The 21,673-nt window shown below is 40.8% G+C and overlaps 1 protein-coding gene across 1 annotated transcript in view; it reads right to left on the bottom strand.

Annotated features, from left to right (window-relative positions):
* Nucleotides 1–21,673, bottom strand: part of LOC143282034 (tyrosine-protein phosphatase non-receptor type 2-like) — a 93,908-nt gene that overhangs the window by 56,408 nt on the left and 15,827 nt on the right. The window contains exons 2-3 of the mRNA XM_076587458.1: nt 16,154–16,235; nt 10,447–10,523 (exon numbers count right to left, since the gene is read on the bottom strand). The gene's annotated coding sequence lies outside the window, so the exon portion shown is untranslated. The remainder of the gene's footprint in view (nt 1–10,446; nt 10,524–16,153; nt 16,236–21,673) is intronic.

Raw genomic sequence — 21,673 nt, 5'->3', positions numbered from 1 at the left:
GTAATTTAGTTATCATGCTCTCTCTTATACAGCTTACTCCAGTATAGTGCTACATGATAAACTGATTCATTTGAGTCACTTGTATACAGTATAAGCTTTACCTAATCTATACTGTCAGTGTACCTCTAGTAAATCAGTTTAACTTCAGTTTAACTTCAATTACTTTAACTGCACTATTTTAAATGTATTAGAAATGTCATTTGATGTCAGTGTTTGGTTTTCAAACATATCCATTTCCAAGTGGTAGTCTTTCCATGTAATATGTATACATGTGCTTTATTATTCACTTGTGCCAACATGTTGTGCTAATGACATTTGTTTATGTCATTCCAGGCACTGTCTTCTCCTCTTAGGTCTTCTCTTTTTATGTCTTCTTCTCTTTTTATGTTTTCTTCTTATATCGTCTTCTTAGCTCTTCTTCTCATTTAAGAACTATTGTAAATAAAACAATAGAAAACCCATTTGTGACTGGCCTCTATATGTTCCTGGCCTGTGTGCGGGAATTCGTATCTATCCTTTTAATACAGTAAATAATCATTTAGTTAGTTCTTTTGTACCGTCCGTACCCCCCAACACCCACATTCAAGTAAGCACTCAAAGCATATTTTTCAAACTGTACTTTTCTCACTGAAACTTTTACATCTGCATATGCTTGCTGGTGATTTGTATGCATTTGTGATGATTTTGGTGTGTTTTTTGTGATTCCTGGTTCCTTGGTGCTTATTTTTACTATGTATGTTATATTGTAAAGCGTGGTGAGCCCCAACTGAGATGGGGGTACTGCGCTATATAAGCCTGCATTTTTGACTCACTTGTGTAAACAACGTGAGTCTATGTTTTAACCCGGTGTTCGGTTGTGTGTGTGTGTGTGTGTGTGTGGTTAACTTTAACATTGCCATTTTCTCTGCAAATACTTTGTCAGTTGACACCAAATTTGGCATGAAAATAGGAAAAATTCAGTTCTTTCCGGTCATCTGAATGTCACGAAGGCAATTGGCCCCGACAATATCTGCGGAAAATTACTGAAAACATGTGCTTCCCAGTTGTGTGACGTGTTCTGTAAAATTTTCAACTGGTCTCTGAAGGACTGCTCTGTCCCCAGCATCTGGAAAAAATCTACTATCTGTCCTATCCCCAAGAAAAAGAACCCAGCCGCACTAAATGATTACCGTCCTGTTGCCCTGACTTCAGTAGTGATGAAATGCTTTGAAAAAATTATTCTCCGACATCTTCTTTCTTTCACTGAACAGCAGCTTGACTCTCGTCAGTTTGCTTATAACGCACACAGAAGTACTGACGATACTATCCTAACTCTCCTTCATAATGCTTTCCTTCATTTGAATAACACGGGATCTTTCGTTCGTATCCTTTTTGTTGACTTCTCTTCTGCTTTTAACACAATACAACCTCATCTCCTTGCCCTCAAACTGCTAGGCATGGATGTTGATCCGAAGCTTACTCTTTGGATAGTAAGTTTTCTTCTCAATAGAACTCAGTCCGTCCGCTTTCATTCTGCCCACTCTTCTCTAAAATCTACTTCTACTGGTGCACCCCAAGGTACAGTGCTGTCCCCTGTTCTTTTTACACTGTACACAAATGACTGCAGAGGCACGGAGGAAACTCCTGTCATAAAATATTCCGATGACTCAGCAATTGAAGATCTGTCCAACTCTGATGCTATTTATTTCAGTGAAATTAAAAAGTTCTGTTCCTGGTGTGAGAAAAACTATCTGAATCTCAACGTATTGAAAACAAAAGAAATGTTAATAGATTTTCGGAAAGACCCCTTGCCTGTAGCTGACCTTGTTATTGATGGTCAAACAGTGGAGAGGGTCAATGAATATAAATATTTAGGGACCATCTTAGACAATAAGCTGACTTTTGACAGAAATGTTGATTCCATTCATAAGAAATGTCAATCTAGAATTTTTTGTTTACAGAAGCTTAGAAATGTTGGTATAAATTCAAATATTCTTCAAAGTTATTATCGATGTTGTATCGAGTCCGTGCTTACAGTTTCATTTATGTGCTGGTATGGAAGTTTGGGAGTGAGGAGTAAGCGTGTTTTGAACGATGTCATGAGTGTATCCAGTAAAATTGTGGGAGTGAAACAAGCTAGTATGCAAGAGCTGTATGAAAGTCGAGTGGTTAAAAAAAGCAGGCAGATAGCAACTGACGACACCCATATTTTAGCAAAGTATTACGAGCTGTTGCCATCAGGACGACGCTACAGAACTTTAAAGTTGAAATCCAGAGCTCTGAAGACTTTTATTCCACGTTCAATCCACCTTTTAAATTCTTGAGAACTGTGTGTGTGTGTGTGTGTGTGTGTGTGTGCGCGCGCGCACTCTCATGTGAGACGTGTGAAAGTCCGTGCATGATAGGCTGTACCTTGTTCTAGTTGTGGTGTGTGTGTGTGTGTGTGTGTGTGTGTGTGTGTGTTTACTGAGCTTAAAACGTGACAATTGGTTATAATGAATGTGCAATATGTAGGAAGAATAATGTGCAATATGCAGGATGAATGTACAATGAATATGTCTAATGCTAACGTCCATATTCTAAATATATTTCTGTTTAATAATTGCGATGTAATAATTAATTGCAATGTTTTTAAAAGCGAATATGTGAAATGCTTTTATTTGAGAACATACGTTTATTACTCTTGTTTAATCAAGTTATCCGCGTGTGTGGGCTGAGTGGTGGGGGGAGGGGTGGGTGGGGGTGGGGGGGCGTGCGGTGCGGGTGTGTGCTGATTATCTGGTTGTGGTTTTCCGCAATTCATCTTTATTCTTATCTTATCTGTCTATTATATCCAATGTGTAGTATAGTAAGCTATGTTTATAATTATATTCAAATAATGTTTCTTAATTCTTTCTGTTTTTACATTAAGAATACTAGTTATTACCTGCAGTGTGTGGATGTATGTATGAAACGATGTATGTGATATTTTTTACATTTCTATCTTCGTAATATTTGTAGGGGCTGTTGTTGGCTTTTACAGCTATGGTCACCATGTTGTTTACTTGTCTATGTTGTGATAATGCACCTGACCAAATTTCTCCAGTTGGAGATAATAAAGTTATTCTTATCTTATCTTATCTTGTTTAAAACAATATTGCGCCTCTGGGATGGGCACAAAAATTGTTTTTAAAAGAAGCCAAATTATACGCAAACTGAATTTACTGTTATATTTATGTATCTTTTATTCTCTAAACTTTGATCTCATATTCTGACAAAACAACAAGAGCAGTCATTTTTATTTTTTGTTCAAACAGGAACTTCTTTTGCTAAGCATGGACTTATATTTCTGGTGCATGTCTTTGCTGCAGATAGTAAAAAAGGGAATTAATGCTAGGGGGGTTAATTTGCTTTAAACTGATCTTTCTCATCTTAAACATTACATTTTGAAATTATACTCAGTACATAAAAAGCTTGTGTGTTTTACTCTCAGTGTACAGGGCTTTCACTATGTTCATTCGCCCAAGTGGTCATTCGCCCAAGTGGTCTTTTTGGAAAATACTAAAATCAATACTTTGAGTGGACTTTATAGATCTATTGACTGAGCCCTGAAGGTCATGGGCAAAAATCAATAAATTGCGTACACATATTTATACATATTCAAAGCGCGTGCTCATATTCCTTGCACTGCGAAGGGCGACATTTTGTTTCAAGTAGTTGACCTGCCTGTTCAATCCAATATTCAATCGACAATACATGATAACATGTGATGGAACGTTGAAGAAGGAGACCGTTAAATGTTTATTCAGAGAAAGATTTGTGAACGCCTGATCACTTACTGGATTATGCCCCAAACTGCCATAAAAATATCAACAAAATCAATTGGAATCACCACTATTCTTTGTCAGTTAAAAACAATAAACCACGAGAGTTAATACCCTTGATGAAACGTGAAAATATCCAGTCTTCACTTTTCTCAAAATTAAGTCCCTTTCACTTCATATGACGTTTAGAAGTACTCGTACTTGATTCTACATGTTATTAGTTTAAAAAATACTCAGTTTTCATATCAACTTTAAAACTATAAAATTAGATGGTAAAATTGGGCGTCATTAACCCGAGACTGATGTAAGACATGCTTGTAGCAGACGATGCTTGTTACACACTGTGTTCGACAACACATGAAGGCGGTAGAGAAGGGAAAGATGAAGAAGAAGAAAAAGAACAACATTGACAGCAACCACTGATGAAGTCAGTCAGCCATCCACCCTCAAAACTGACCAGTCTGACAACTCCCCGCTGGCTCAGCTTCTGCATCAGCGGCAGACTACCCCCTGTACACCAGGCTAGACAACAGTGTCACACGCCTTTGAAACACAGCCACCCAGAACAACAGATCCTGTCAACTTGATATCATCTTTATAATCAAGATCAGAACATGTGTGGGTTGAATCAATATTATTCATATCATACAATTTAATATAGATCTGAATACTATGACAAGTCTTGTGAATTTGAACTTTGATATCGAATTTCTTCAAAGTCGCTCACACACACACACACACACACACAAACAGGGAGTCTATAGTGACAATACAGTAATACAATTTGTTATAATAATTATGTTGTTTGTGTGCACATGTTTTGAGCACAAAATAGATTCAAATGTGGAATGTATTTACTAAATTAGATGTGTACGGCAGAGAGAGAGATAGAGATAACAAGAGAAAATTCTTTATTCATTAGGATAATAGATATATGATAAATGAATGTTGTTTGTTGTGATGATGTGTGTGTGTGTGTGTTTTAGGCTCTGTGACAATGGTATAGTATGACTGATAGCAGTCTACATAAATGATTTTAGACTGCTGGGAAACAGACCTTGGCTTGATTGATCCAGTCCAGGGGTTTGAACCATTGGCAGTAATATTAATTGCCTTGAAAATGTTCAGTATCGTGCAGATACTTTGGTTTAGTACGTGCTAGTGTGGGGTGGGAGAGAAGTGGGATTTGTTCCAGTATAGTGACATTACTGTAATACAGTTTGTAATATTATGTAGTTTGTGTACACATGTTTTGATCACAAAATAGATTCAAATTGGTATGCATTTACTAAATTAGATGTGTATGAGAGAAAGACGGAGAGAGAAATTACAATTCTTCCTAGAATTACACTGTCAGTATAATGTATGGAATGAACTGTGGTTTTCTGTTTTAATTTTCTTTAATATTCATTTTAAACCAAATTTGGCATCGACAGACAAAGTGTGTTTAGAGAAAATGAATTTGTAGAAGTTTACCCCCCCCCCCCCCCTCCCCCCCCCCCCCCCCCCCCCCCACACACACACGCAGGCACGCGGACAACCGAAATACAGGCTAATTATACAGAGCCAATGACAAAATGACTGCAGTCTATTATTGTGTCAATGTGTATGGTTAATGTCATAAGTTTTGTTAGAAAATAAAATGGAAACATGTATTTTGTTTCTTTACAGGTCTTGTTGCCTTGATTTTCCAAAAAGTGCACTGTCATTAAAAACTAAAATCTGTGGAATGAACTGATTCTGTCTACTTTCAAACCAATTTCGGTGATCACAGGAAAAGTATTTCAAGATAACAAGACTGTATTGATAAGTATCACACACACACACACACACACACACACACACACACACACACACACACACAGATGTATGTATACAAACATACACGAACAACAGAAGCGTATGGTTATTACTAAGACTCAGGTTCTGTGAAATACACGCGAACATAAAAACAACTAAGCCTATACTTCTTTTTTGTATTCTGTAACCGAATGCCAACAGCTACTCTGCTTCTCCATGTGAGGAGCAGGCGGTGGTTTGCTACCGTTATTATATCTAATTATTATTGCTTCTGCTGTCAGTGATTCTATTACCTCTGCTTCTCCATGTGAGGAGCAGGCGGTGGTTTGCTACCGTTATTATATCTAATTAAAAGGGCGTCGGCTCAGGAGAGCCACCGATGGCCATCTAGCTCCACTGTGCTGTGTGCATGCCACACGCAGTTGGCCCCCGGGGTGTGTCTACCCATGTATGCGAAGTCTGGATCCGGCAGAATCTGCGGAAGAAACCTATCGGTTCAACGGAGAGGAAGGCGGTTACAGCAACGCACTGTGGAGTGCAGAGAGCAAGATGAGACACCGAAAGGATATCTTGGTCATCCACTGCATCCGTGCTCATCCTCCAGTCGTCTCGACTTAGTCTTGCCACTGGAAATTGGTGGACCCGGACGAGAGAGTGAGGATGACGTTGCGCAACTCCTCTTCACTTTAAACAAACTCATCGCGCAAGTCATCAGTCATCCAAAATGACCTTTCATCCTTCATCATTTCATCACCCCCAAGTCCTGTGGCGACAGGCGAGCGACGAAACGACAGGTGTGGGTACACTGGCAGTCGCAGCCGCAGACCTGCACGCAGGCGGCTCAGGCCATAGGGTCGTTCTTCGTCGACAGGAGCAGCGATGGAGCTCGGCAGCCGTCTGAGCGTCTGAGCAGCCCTCTTTAGGAATGCACTGCTCACCTCCCTGGCATGAGGAAGGGGCTAGAAAAGGTGCCCTAAGAATTGCCTGCTCCATATCACCCTGGCCAGCATACCGCGGCTGGCGGGGACCCTACATCAGCGGTCGAAACAAAGAGAAAGAAAAGAAAAAAACAAGGATCGTTCCTCTCACCATTGGTGCTTGGAACATAAGGACTCTCCTGGACAGAGATAACGCGGACAGACCCCAAAGGAGAACAGCACTAGTTGCATCCGAACTCGCCAGATACAACATCGACATCGCAGCCTTGAGTGAGACTCGGCTTGCAGGCGAAGGCGAGCTCTGTGAACGGGGATCTGGTTACACCTTCTTCTGGAGTGGACGAGGAAGCGAAGAGCGACGTGAGGCTGGCGTTGGTTTTGCAGTAAAAACAGCACTTGTCAGCAAGCTAGCTGGAATCCCAAAGGGAGTCAACGATAGGCTTATGACCATGAAACTCCCACTGGCATCTGGCCAGAAGCACCTCACCATTGTCAGTGCCTACGCCCCAACCATGACCAACCCGGATGAAGTGAAGGCGAAGTTCTACGAGGACCTTCACTCTGTCATTGCTGCCATCCCTAAAGCAGACAAGCTCATCATTCTTGGGGACTTCAATGCTAGAGTTGGCTCTGACTACATCTCCTGGGATGGAGTGATTGGAAAGCACGGTGTGGGCCACTGCAACCCAAATGGATTGCTTTTGCTTCAGACCTGTGCAGAGCACGAACTGCTGATAACCAACACAGTTTTCTGCCTCCCTACCCGTAACAGGACGTCATGGATGCACCCTCGCTCAAAGCATTGGCATCTCATCGATTATGTCATCGTCAGGAAAAGGGATAGGCAAGATGTACGTGTAACAAAGACCATGTGCGGCGCCGAGTGTTGGACAGACCATCGCCTTGTAGTCTCGAAGCTGAATATTCGAATCCAACCCAAGAGACGCCCCCAAGGCCAGAAGGCTCCAAAACGGCTCAACATCGCTAAGCTGAAAAGCATCACCATCAAACAGTCCTTTGTGGAGCTGCTGGAAGATCGTCTGGAATCCGCCTCTCTGGACAACCAGAATGTGGAGTCTGACTGGAGGACCCTGCGTGAGCTGATCTATAGTACAGCTTCAGAGACCCTGGGACCCATGACCAGAAAGCACAAAGACTGCTTTGATGAAAACTGTGATGAAATCAAGCAGCTTCTGGATGAGAAACGCCGTCTGCATCAAGCCCACCTGAGCAACCCAAAGTCCACATCAAAAAAGGATGCATACAATGACATCCGCAGGACTGTTCAGCAAAAGTTACACCAGATGCAGGATAAGTGGCTGAGTGACAAAGCTGATGAGATCCAGGGATATGCTGACAGGCACGATATGAAGAGGTTCTATGATGCCTTAAAAGAAGTCTACGGCCCCACATCCTCAGGATCATCCCCCCTCCTCAGTGCAGATGGGAATACCTTGATCACCGAGAAGGAGAACATTCTCGAACGATGGGCTGAGCACTTCAACAGTGTCTTAAATCGCCCTTCCTCCATAAATGATGAAGCCATAGACCGTCTCCCACAAGTCCCCACCAACGAAGCACTGGACGATCCGCCAACACTTCTTGAGACCCAGAAAGCAATCCGTCTGCTATCCAGTGGCAAAGCACCTGGCTCAGACTCCATACCAGCAGAGGTCTACAAGGATGGAGGCACTGTGCTGACTGAGAAGCTTCATCAGCTGTACTCACTCATGTGGAAAGAAGAGACGATCCCCCAGGATTTCAAAGATGCATCTATCATTCACTTGTACAAGCGAAAGGGGAACCGGCAAGCCTGTGATAACCATCGGGGCATTTCCTTGCTCTCCATCGCAGGCAAGATACTTGCCAGGATCCTACTTAACCACCTCACAGCACACCTTGACCAAGGTCATTTGCCTGAGAGCCAATGTGGATTCCGGAAAGAGCGCGGAACCACTGACATGGTGTTTGCTGCAAGGCAGCTGCAAGAGAAATGTCAGGAGCAAAATGCTGATCTGTTCTCCACCTATATCGACCTCACTAAGGCCTTCGACACCGTGAGTAGAGAGGGACTGTGGAAGATCATGGCCAAGTACGGATGCCCTCGGAAATTTATTTCCTTGGTCAGCCAATTCCATGAAGGCATGCAGGCTCGAGTCCAGGACAATGGTGAAACATCTGCTCCTTTTGCTGTCACAAATGGTGTCAAGCAAGGCTGCGTCCTGGCTCCAACACTGTTCAGCCTCATGTTCTCTGCAATGCTTACTGATGCCTTCAGAGATGGCGATGTTGGAATCGGCCTAAAGTACCGAACAGATGGCAAGCTGTTTAACCTCAGAAGGCTTCAAGCAAAAACGAAGGTCATGACAGACATCATCAGAGACTTTTTGTTTGCTGATGATTGTGCCCTCAACGCTGGATCTGAAGCTGACATGCAACTCAGCGTCGACAAGTTTGCCACTGCCAGCAGGAACTTCGGCCTTACCATCAGCACGAGGAAAACTGAAGTTCTCCATCAGCCAGCCCCAGGGAAACCCTACGTTGAGCCCAACATCACAGTCAACGGTAAGAGACTCAGTGCGGTGGAGCGGTTCACATACCTTGGCAGCACACTGTCACGAAATGTGACAATCGACGATGAAGTGAACGTCAGGATTGCAAGAGCAAGCGCAGCTTTTGGTAGACTCAATGCAAATGTCTGGAACAGAAGAGGCATTAGTCTTGAGACCAAGCTAACGGTCTACAGAGCAGTAGTTCTCCCCACACTACTGTACGCCTGCGAAACTTGGACAGTGTACCAACGACATGCCAAGAAGCTGAACCACTTCCACACTACATGCCTCAGGAAGCTGCTGAACATCAAGTGGCAAGACAAGACCCCTGACACAGAGATGCTCGCAAAAGCCACCCTTCCCAGCATCTTCACCATCCTGATGCAGTCCCAGCTTCGCTGGGCTGGACACGTGGCGCGCATGCCAGACCATCGGCTGCCCAAAAGGCTCTTCTATGGCGAGCTGCAACAAGGGAAGAGATCACACGGAGGTCAGAAGAAGCGCTTCAGAGATACTCTGAAAGTCTCTCTGAAAGCGTTTGATATCAACCCTGACTCCTGGGAGGAATCTGCAGTGGACCGTGACAAATGGCGCGCTGCTGTGCACAAAGGCGCCAGGTTGTGCGAGGCCAACAAGACTGCTGCAGCTGTTCAGAAGAGGCAGGCCAGAAAGTCACGGGCAAACAAGCTTCCTGACAATGATATGCCTGTCTTTGTCTGCCCCAACTGTCAGCGGACATTTCGTGCGCAGATTGGACTATTCAGCCATCTGCGTACTCACAGATAGATTCATGAGCATCCTTCCCCCCACCCCACCACCACCCTCCCCCCATCCCCCATCCCCCATCTGGATGACAACGATGGTCATCATCGATCTCGATGGACACACCACCACCATATCTAATTATTATTGCTTCTGCTGTCAGTGATTCTATTACCGTTTGATCTTTTAAGAACCACCGTACTTAATATTCTTGTTCATTATTGTGATAATAAAACGACTGTGTCTGCCATCATAGGTTTTCATATCTGTATCAATGAGTTAAACAAGAATGGGGTCCGTGAGCACGGTGACCGACAATGAAGGTCAGACTTTGTTGTTTTATCCCATTGTTGTCACTTCTGTTACCCATCAGCATATGATCTAAAACAGAATATTACACATGTAGCTGAGTCAAATCTCTTTATCGTGTTGTCTGTGATCTGATGGACTGTCCATGCAGTATACCTGCTGATTGTATCGATGTTTCCTGTTTAAAATGCAAAGTTTTACAACATAATCATTCATTTACTTGCTTTCTGTCTTGATTTTCTATCATTTATTGTTCGGAAGAAATAAACGCTTACGCAAGTCAAGAAAGAAAACATGACTCACAGACACATAACTGGCGTTGATGAAGGAAGATACATCATCCCCACCACGGCTGTCCAAACGAACCCTTGAACCTGGAACTGTCAGTTCATCTGTCATTAAAACAGTATGGGGTGTGCTCACATCCTCAGCATTGATACACCAAGTGGGGTATATACGTGGTCCTTTTTCTTCAACATTTTACATTCACAAAATGTGTACAACCATCATAACACGGTTTCTAACTTCTCAACACACATCATTTCATTTATTTTTTAGTTGGTAGTGGAGAGAGAGATATATATATAAATAAAAAGTTACAACAGAGAAAATACACTATGTGTGTCATAGCACATCAGCATTAGGTATAATATTCGGAAAACAGCTGCATCAGTGTAACAATAAATGCTGGTATGAGAACGACAACGCTTTCTAGATAAATATTGGTGTGTCAGGACTGAACAAATTTGTCATGTTACATATGGAAACTGGCAATATACTTAATTTCTATTTCATATTTTTGTTTCAAAGTGCTACTTGCAATGCTTTTTACCGTTTTACGTATGTTCTGCAAAATATATATTTTGCAGTCTAATAATCATATCAATGATATCATCAGTTTTAATATTCCCATCACAGCCAAATAAAACAAGATGTTCACTGAAGTGGAATGCACAAGCCAACATCCACTTTTGAGTGAGAGCATTCTGAAAATCAATCCAAAAGACTGAACAAATGGCAATTCAAAAATATGAGTTGAATGTTTTCTTTTTGTACCTTACAAAAACAACACCTATCGGATCCATCTTGCTTTTCATTAACATTGCACTTGTCTTTAAAATCATATGAACTATCCAAATGGAAAGGCACACGAGTTTAACCTCTTTTAATCTTGTGAATGTTTCTAAGAACAACACTCCATTGTTAATTTCTTGCAAGTCTTCTATCCCAATTTTGGCAATGATTTGGCCAAATATATTTCTGATTAGGTAATCATAAAACTTTCTTGCACCTCTTGGGATCGAACACAATATTATAAATGTTTTATCTGTCTCATGTATGCTACAATTACCGTTATTCACCTGTATTCCGCCCCTGTGGATATACTTTCTAACAGCGTTAAGTTTACGTGAATGTCACATCTTTTCAAAAAACACCTTAAAAAGCACTCGTTTTCATCCAACAAATGACAAATTGTGATATACACCTTTCGCAGTAAATACTCTAAAAATGGTGGATTTTTAGCGATTAAAATACATGTATTTAGGTTGCAAAACAGAGGTTCAGAGCCGGAATCTGCTTCCCTAGTTTCTCGTATGGCTTGAGCACATCAGAACAAAACTTATTTTCATTTCTAGTATAATTTTTTTTTTTTTTAAACAACAACAGCAACAACAACAACAAACATACTTGTACCAACTTTCTCCAAATGAAGACTTACTTTTAACACTTATCAGTCCATTTAAGCACTTTCACGTGTAGTTCTTTAATCCATGTATTTTTATTGCATTCACACACTTACGAACATAAGGAATACATGTGCCACCTTGATTTTTATATGATATTTTTTCTGCTTATTCGATCATTTTTTTTATTCCAAACGAACTGAAAAATTCATTACTGTATGACATTCACGTGTTCTTCAGGAGGCTTAGGCAGCAGCATCCACAAGAAAACGGTTTTGACAAAATCAATTACTTTAGAATCGGAACACGTCATATGGGCGTCAGCTGCCTCTTTAACCACATGGCATTTATATTTCTTTATTGTTTTTTCTCAAAATTGAATTCTAACACATTCCTCTAAATTAACTGTGAACAAAATACACAACATTCTAAATCGTTTGTGGTTCCATTCCATGCGCAAGTGGGATACATAAATTATCTTACTTTCTTTCTACATTCAAATCAAAATGCATTGCCTTTTTCTGCATTTAATTTTAAATCAAAAACAATTCCAGTAACTCCAACAATTCTTGCTGCTTTTTCAGAGGATTCTCTGTTACCTTCTTGGATTGTATTGCACTGACTGGGAGATTTTGTTCTCTGACCCTCCAATATTTATACTTGTTTTTATCATTTTATTCTGATTAATCACAAAGGCTAATATTTCAACACGAGCTAAGTGAAACTGGATCTCTCTGTCTACATTCCCATGGTATTTCTGTTTACAGTAACTGTAGCCTTGATATTGTTATGCAAGGTCTTGATTCACTTACACACACACACACACACACACACATATATATATATATATATATATATATATATATATATATATATATATATATATATATATATATATATATATCAAGAATCAGCTACGGATTGGTGAGGATGAACTGTCAGCTGCTGCAGCAGAAAAGCGAGCTCGTAGAAAAGGGACGGCAGCCGACAGACCAGCATCGCCTTAAACATGTGACCGCTGCGACAGAGACTGTCTCTCTCACATCGGTCTGTACAGTCACTGGTGACGCTGCTTGGTCCAAGCAGACAGCCCAATTAGACATTACGTAGGATATACTTTATCCATGGTCAGCCATGACCGAAGGAGGCCTACTACACACACACACACACACACACACACACACACACACACACACACACACATATATATATATATATAAGGGACAAATTCAAAGCCTTAAGCAATTTCAGCATGAATGACCAACTAAGTGAATCAAATGCCTTTTTCGAAATCTAAAGGAATCAACAAGCCATGTTTTTTGTTTTGTTTTTAAGTTTCCGGATGATCTATTAAGTTGTATATTAAATATATGTTGTCCACTATGAACCTGTTTCTGATCAATCATGTCTGATCCTCATCAATGAATGATGGTAACATACCCGGAGTCTGTTAGCAATGCATGGTGAGCCTATATTATAGACATTGTTTAACAGGGAAATTGGTCTTCAATATTTCACAAATTCACGCGGTTTGCCTCCCTTAGGAATACAAATAATCATCCCTTCTTTCTGAGTAAACGACAATTCTTTCTTCTGAAATCTTTTATCCGGCGATCTAATTACAAAAACTCCATGGTTACGCCAAAAGAATGCAAAGAATTCCCATGTAAAACCGTCACTTCCAGGACTTTTCTTATTTCTTGTGTTTTCTAAATGCCCAGTTTGCTTCTTCTAGTGATGAATAACCTACTGTTCAGACAAGGCTGGTAACTGATCAACTGAATCTCTAACATCAATATCCTTCACTTTTTTCTGATTACAGCGTCTTGTAAAAACTGTTTACTTTCTTTCTCTTCTTCGTCTGTAACTATTGTACCTTTTTGACAATTTTCATAATCTGCTTACTGACGTAATTTCTTTTTTCTAAGAGCAAAAATAGTTTGCAATCTTTTCCCCTTCTGTAAAACTACCCTGTTCGTGAACGGAACAAGACCCCTCCATCTTCTTTTCATATAATGAAATTAACTCTGTTTTACTATCTTCCAAGTCAGTTCTATCTACCTCTATTATCATCGTTTTCTTTTCTAATTTTTACCTCTAACGTTTTTCACATGCAGCATATTTCTTTTATATACGTGATCCTTTGTTCTGAATACGATGAACAGGCCTACGTCCAGTCAGTATCTATGTCTCAAACACAGGTGTGGGCCTTATGTCCTTTTGAGTTCGTTTGTAATTAACGGACCAGAATCCCTGTCACCTACACTAAATGTGTTTAAAGACATGTTGATTCCAAAGTGCAAGGTTCAAGGGTCAAGCTTTCCTTTCACCCTTTTGGTGCATGGAGGAATATAAACATATACAAAAGAACACAATGAACATGAAAAGCAAATAATAATTCAACTGTGTTAACATCACTCATGTATCGAATACAACGAAAAGTTCTCAAATTGCACATACATGTTCACGCATATCAAAATAATCTATAAAATTGGCAGTGAATATCGCGACTAAATGAATGATAAAAACCACCTCTTATAAGGCTACATTCTCCGAAAGTAGAATAGTTATGAAGCCGGGCTTATTATTTCAACGTTTAAGTGATAAACTTTCCGACAGATATTTGCCATCTTTACAAATCTCTGATCACTGACGAAACACATTTACGGCATACTCTTTCATCACGTGATGGGGTATATCTCATGATGACGTATAATTTCAATCGGCAGATTGCAAAGGACTTTTGGAAGTGCGTGAACATCAGGTAAACAAGACATATATTTCTATGTTGTAAACTCAGCTTTGATCTAAAAACCAGCACCAAAAAGCAACAACTATGCATCTGTTAGAGGCAAAGAGTTAGTTCTTCCAGCTGATCTGATAACAAATTAATTTACTAAGTCACCTCGAATAAGGTTATATGTCGTGTTAATAATTGAAGAAAATTCCCTCTCACAGAGTAAAATCCACCGCGTGCACGAATTTCTTGAATCTATTTAAGCCAAACTGATCGGATCACGTAAACTTGTCAAGGTTTGTTAAACCAAGAATGACAATTTTCTGATTGGGGACGGCATTCAAAACTGAACCATTCGAACAAACTAAAATTGTTGAAATATTCCTATTTCGTTATAAACTAAGCAATTCAAAGCATTAGGCTTTAACTTGTACTTTCAAAAGTTCAGTTGAAATGTATCAAGTGGAGTAGAGTTTTCGTACCCCAAAATTCCACATCCACACAGTAAAAATAATTTTATCAAATAAATTTAATGTTACATCAATAGTAAATCTTTTTTTCCTTGATATTCGATTTAAGCCATACATGTCTTTGATGGCTTTACCACAGGCAGTTTTCTTGCTTCTTTTCAAAGCTACCGTTTTAGCAAAATAAATTCACAAATACTTAAAACTATTAACAATTCTAGGAGCTTCTCCTCCATATTTGAAAATATGTTTTGATCTGCTTTGAGGAAATGTCATATTTTTTTGTTTTCGTCGGGTTTACTGCACGTTTCCATTTACAACAATACGCATGCAAACTGCTAACAGCTTTCTGCAATTCTATTCATGGCTGAAAAAATAACTGTACTATCTGCATATAATATAATATATATAACGCAACTATTTAACATGTCTTCGTCATGTACAAGCTGAATATCCAAGGGCTTACAATTTTTATGTGCAAGACACTGTTCCAGGTCATTCAAAAATATTGAGGATAATACCTGAGAGAGAATATGACATGGCCGAACAAACATATCACTCGAGCACATACTTTTCCATTCACGTTTTTCTTGGGAAGTTTAAGTACAAACACTATGCCCGATGGAGTCGAAAGCTTTTTTCCTCTCATCAACGGAAGCACAAATCAATCTTTTGTTCTGACTGCGAAAGAAATTTCAAAATAAAGAATTATCATTTGTAAAGTGATGCTTCCTGAAACTGGTTTGATTTTCCACAGTTATTTCATTTGTTTCGAGAAAGTTTACATTGTATCATTCAGTACAGAAGTCTATAGCTTCCCAATACAGAACAAGAGTACCTCTGTAATTATCAGTCATATGTGTCTCCTTTCACCTTTATGAGACCCGTCATCCAGACATCTGGCACAATTCTTGTATCGAAAAGTTCATAAAGCAGTTTACAGTATAACTGGGTTCATCAAACAGTTCACAGTATAACAGTAAGTGTAGGCCGAACAGATGTCATCCATTCCCTCTGCCTTCCCACTTTTTATGACGTCAAAAGCAGCTTCTATTTCGCGTCCCGTTGGAGGTCTGTTGGGGGTGGGTGGGGGCTGGGGGGGGGGGGGGGTTCTTGCTCACTGGGCAGGATGTTGGCAAATCTGTTCTTATCCTCTGCTCCAGCAGGTACAACTGACAGACGAGGGGTCTTGTTTGGAATCAGCTGAAACATGGTATAAACAGTGTACAAACTCTCTCTCTCTCTCTCTCTCTGTGCGACATTCAACCAAATAAAAAGCACACGAATCAGGTTAAGTTGACAGTTCATTTTCTTTTTACTGATATCATTTTCAACGGACAAAAGTGTGATGTCATTTCCATCCAGGCAACACACAACCCTTCTGACCCGAAAAAAAACCCCAAACAAACAAAAACATCTTTTAAACGAAAACAACCAAATACGTAGGCCAATATCGGCCATCTAGAACATTCTCCCCACGTTGGGGTCTCTCACCCATGTATCTAACTACTATATCCATATATCTAACTACTAAGAATCCTAATGAAAAACATGCAAATTAATTAATCATCAAATGGATGAATACTGTAAATCTGTCGTATTAGCCTCATTGAAAGATAATAGGTATTCTGTGATAGGGACTAAATGAAACCAATTCAATGTCATAACATAGCACAAACCTTTAATTATGAACTGAATTTCTTCAAATGATGCCTTTGTAGCCAGAAATAAAGAATAGTAATGTTAATAATAATAATGATAATAAATTGTACTTATATGGCGCAAACTCCCCAAAGATAGGCTCAAAGCGCCTCGCATGAAACAGTACATATATATTAATGCCTTGTACAACACAAGAGCACATGAAGACATAGAAGTGGAAAACAAGATCACCAATATAACAAAATGCAGATATATAAATAATCGCAGGAAAAAGGCACAACACACACACACACACACACACACACACACACACACACACACACACACACACACACGCACGCACGTACGCATGCACGCAAGAGCACACACACGCGCGCGCGCGCGCGCACGCACGCATGCGCGCGCGCACGCGCTCAAGGACCAAACCACAAGCGCACACACCACAGGAATAGTACAATGGCGTGGGGACACAATGGGAGTGCAGAGGGTGGGAGGAGACCGACTATATTTCGTCACATCCAAAGGCCATTTTGAACAAGTGGGTTTTCAGTTTATTTTTGAAAGAGTACAGAGTTGGTGAGTGCCAGAGATCGAGGGGAAGATAATTCCAAACAGAAGGTGCTTGATGCTGAAAAGCCCTTTAACCAAATGTCTTTGAAGAGATTTTGTGGACTCGAAGGAGCTTTTCTCCAGAAGACCTCAGAGAACGGGATGGAGTGTAAATATGAAGTACAGAAGATAAGTAAGATGGGAGGGAACCTTCGAAGTGGCGATAAGCCAATATGCCAATTTTGTACTGAATTCAGTACTGGATGGGCAACCAACGAAAAGAGGAGTAACATGATCTTTTTTTGTTGTTTTTGTTGACTTTTTAAGAACGACTCTGGTAGCATTTGTTCAAGATCATCTGAAGGCGTGATAACATATCAGAGGGCAAACCAGCGAGTAGTGAACTGCAGTATTCAATGAGACTGAGAATCAAGGAACAGACAAATTGACAGGTTGCTTCAACAGTCAGATATGGTCAAATAGTACGGATTTTTCTCGGTTGGAAGTTTGCAGTTTTGCATAAATTACTGACATGGTCATGCATGGACAGAGCTGAATCAAAGTATGCACCCAGGGTTCTGACAGAAGTTCGAAAGTTGACAAAAGCATTGCAGACAGCCAAGGAATGGTCCGAGACATGACTAAGCACAGACCTAGAGCCTACCAGCATGGCTTCTGTCTTGACATTATTGAGTCTGAGCTTGTTGGTCAGCATCCATTCCTTCACTGCAACAATGCACATTTCTATTTTTTTGCGAAGGGTAGCAAAAGAACTTGGGGAAGAAGCTTTAGAGAGTTGAGTGTCATCTGCAAACTTGTGAAAATCACATCGATGTTCAATGATGATGTCGGACAGGAGCTGAGTGTACAGACTAAATAGCACTGGACCAAGAACAAATCCTTGGGGAACACCGTATCGAACAGGAAGAGGTCTGCATTCAGAATGAGAACTTGAGATGAACACTCTGTGAGTGCGATTGCAAGGATAAGATTTGAACCAAGTGAAGGCTGTACCAGAGATTCCAAAAGTGTGATGAAGACGGTCGAGAAAAATATCGTGATCTACCGTGTAGAAAGCTGCCGAGAGATCGAGCAGACACAGAATTGAGACTTCTTTCTTGTCTGCACAGGACAATTATGTGTTAAACATGTGTAAGAGGGCTGTCTCGGTACTGTGGTTCTGTCTAAAAGAGATTGGAACACCTCAAGAAGGTCAATGGAGGACAAACGATCAAGGAGTTGACGTAAAACTACTCTTTAGAGTAATTTTGATAGAAACGGTAAATTTGAAATAGGTCTGTAGTTTTTCATGTTTTCTTTGTCAAGACGAGGTTTCTTGAGTAAAGGTGTAGCTAGGGCGTGTTTGAAATCTTCAGGAAAGGAGCCTGTTGACAGAGAGACAATCTTTGTGACAACTGAAAGAAGCCCATTTGAGTACAGTTTAAACAGATCTGCAGGCAGAGGATCCTGACTATAACGTCTGATGGGGATCTGAATAAGTAAAATATAGATTGTGTTCTCAGAGAAACATTCATATGCAGTCGATGGGATGCCACTGAAAGTATCGGAGTGAACATAAGGAGTTGCGAATGGCAACAATTTTCTGATCAAAGAATTCGCAGAATTTATCAAGAAGATCAGAAGGAGAGATTGTTGAAGGGAGAACAGGATGTTTACAAGTACCAAAAAGTTGATCAGTGACTTGAAAGAGAATATTTGTGGATTTACATTCAGAAAAGCGAACACAAAAATGCTCACTTTTGGCATTGTCTTGGAGTGATTTAAGAAGGAAGCGTTGCTTGGTGAACATTTGGAAGTGAACAGTGAGGTGAGTGGATCGCCACCTTCTTTCTGACTGCCTCACCTTCCGTTTGGCAGCTTCGATATCTCCTGTTATCCAAGGGGCTGAGGGACGGTCAGTTACGTATCTAGTACGCATAGGTGCATGGCAATCAAGTATGTCTCGTAAAGCCTGATTGAAATTACCCAGAAGGTTCACATCTATTCTTTTTGTGCATATTTTGCGTGAAGTTGTGAATGTCTTTCTTTCTACTTTTAGTTTGAGTATCTGTATATTAATACTATAGCACACTTTCACAGTCTCTGAACACAAAAACACTTAAATTGCAATTGATTGCTCATGTTCACAAGTCTAATTTCACAGGCCTTTCACTGAATGTCCATGGTGCGATACATACTAATTGCTCCGAACGATGTCTTTTCGCCTGGTTGAGCTTTCACCAGCATCACTACTGTGTGTGTTTGTGTCAGTGTCTGTGGTGTTTGTGAGTGAATCTGCCCTGGCTGTGCCAAACTTAGTATCATCTAAGAACTTCTTTGGACTTTCTTTTTCTGATATTGGAGAAGGGGTTAGTGAGGGTTCAATCATGGGCTCAGTTAACTCAAGATTATGATTTTTCTGCACTGGGATGATGAGAACACCCTTCGCAGTTTTCACATCAACTGCCTTTACCAAACCATTCCTTCCTGTATGTACTGCCTGCACCATCCCCAGTCTACTCTTTTCCTCACCTCTAACCAGAACCACAGATCCCACTGTGACACTGCTTTTGACTGGTCCATCCTTACAAGAATGGAGATTGCGGATGTACTCATTCACACAACAGAACCAAAACTGATTAAACAGCTGATGTCTCAACTCTTGCCTCTCCACAAGATCCTGTGAACTGACAGACAAACCCTCTGTGTTAACTGCCAGAGTATGGAGATCGGCCTGACAAGGAATGACCATGACCATGGCTGACCACATTTCATCCCTGTGTCGCTCATGTAATTTTCATCTTCGCAGACTAGCCTCAGTCAGACCATACTTAACGGAGAAAAATATGGCTCAGTTGGTTTCCTCTTTTGTCCTGTCCAGACTAGATTACTGCAATTCTACCTTAGCAGGTTTACCATCTTCCTCTCTTATTAGACTACAGAAAGTACAGAACAATGCTGCACGACGTGTCCTGGCAAAAAAGAAATCTGATCATGTCACACCTCTTTTGCATCAATTACACTGGCTTCCTATAGAGTCCCACATTCACTATAAACTAGCGGCACTTGCCTTCCGACATTTTGATGTACCTCTTCCCCCATATCTCTCCTCTGTGCTGGAAACGTACGCTAAGATCCAATTCTGAACTGTTACTTAAAGTCCCAAGAACTAACTTAAAATGTGCAGGGGAAAGGTCTTTTAAGGCTCAAGTACCCCAAATTTTGAATTCTTTGCCATCGTCCCTCAGAAATGTTCCTGATCTCCAGACCTTCGAGTCAGATCTGAAAACGCACCTTTTCCGCAAACATTTTTGTACTCAGCACGATGGATAGTCCAAAGTCTGTTCGCCACATGGTGTTTTTTGCTAGAGATATTTATACTCACGTAATCCTGTTTTAGTGCTGTTGATATATTTAATGAGTCTGGGCGCGCGTGCATGTGTGTGTGTGTGTGTGTGTGTGTGTGTGCGTGTGTGTGCGAGTGTGAGTGTGCGCGCTCATGTATGCGTGTGTCTAAAAAATGAGTGTTTTTAAGGAATGTATTTCTTTTTAATCTAAGCATTATTTACTTGATATTTTTATTGTTTGGTGGATCATGCTTTTTTATTCATTCTGTGAACGCATTGGATTGAGCTGTTGTAATGTTTATGTTATGTTTGTATCTGGCTCGATGATGTAAGGCGCTTTGAACAGCATTAGTACTAGATATCGCGCCACACAAAAGTTATGAATTATTATTATTACTATTATTAAATGAGAAAGGGTCAAGGGGGTCCCTTAATCTAGCTTATCCCCCACAAAAGTCAGAGGTCTGGAACTGATACAAGCCTCAATCTCATGCAGATAGGTTTCCAGCTCTTGCCTGGATAGAGACCTCCTACCCAGGGACCTTTTCAGTGCCGATTTCATCGAGGCAATCAACCTCTCCCACCAGCATCCCCACCATGGAGCGCGAGGGGCTGTCTCCAATCTGGGGCAAATGGTTTAAAGCAGCAAGAGCTCAAATGATAACCAACCCAGACTGGTTATCATTTGAGCTCTTGCTGCTTTAATCCATTTGCATAGTCCGACATCAACACAGATGACATAGGCCTACCTCTATGTGTGAAGAAACAACACAACGCCATCAGTCACTTCACAAACCATGGAATCCACCAGTTCCAAATGTACCGCTCTGGTAACTGCACAAGTCAACAAGAGAACATAGAATTTCCTTCCCGGAAAATCACAGCAGTACAATGATCCTGCATGATCTAACCCTGTCACAGAGAAGGACAGAGCCTGTCTACTCTCAGCTCAGGCAAGGGTACCAGGAGAAGCGTCTAAAAGCTGACAAGACATTCTTTACTCTTTTGGAGATGCGTCGAGCACCCACAATCCAATACTGATTCCTGAGCTGTACCAACATGCTATTCACACCAGCTTGCTTC

The sequence above is a fragment of the Babylonia areolata genome, chromosome 5 (genome assembly GCF_041734735.1).
Source record: "Babylonia areolata isolate BAREFJ2019XMU chromosome 5, ASM4173473v1, whole genome shotgun sequence".
Classification (NCBI taxonomy): domain Eukaryota; kingdom Metazoa; phylum Mollusca; class Gastropoda; order Neogastropoda; family Buccinidae; genus Babylonia; species Babylonia areolata.
This window is presented reverse-complemented; position numbering and strand designations above follow the sequence as displayed.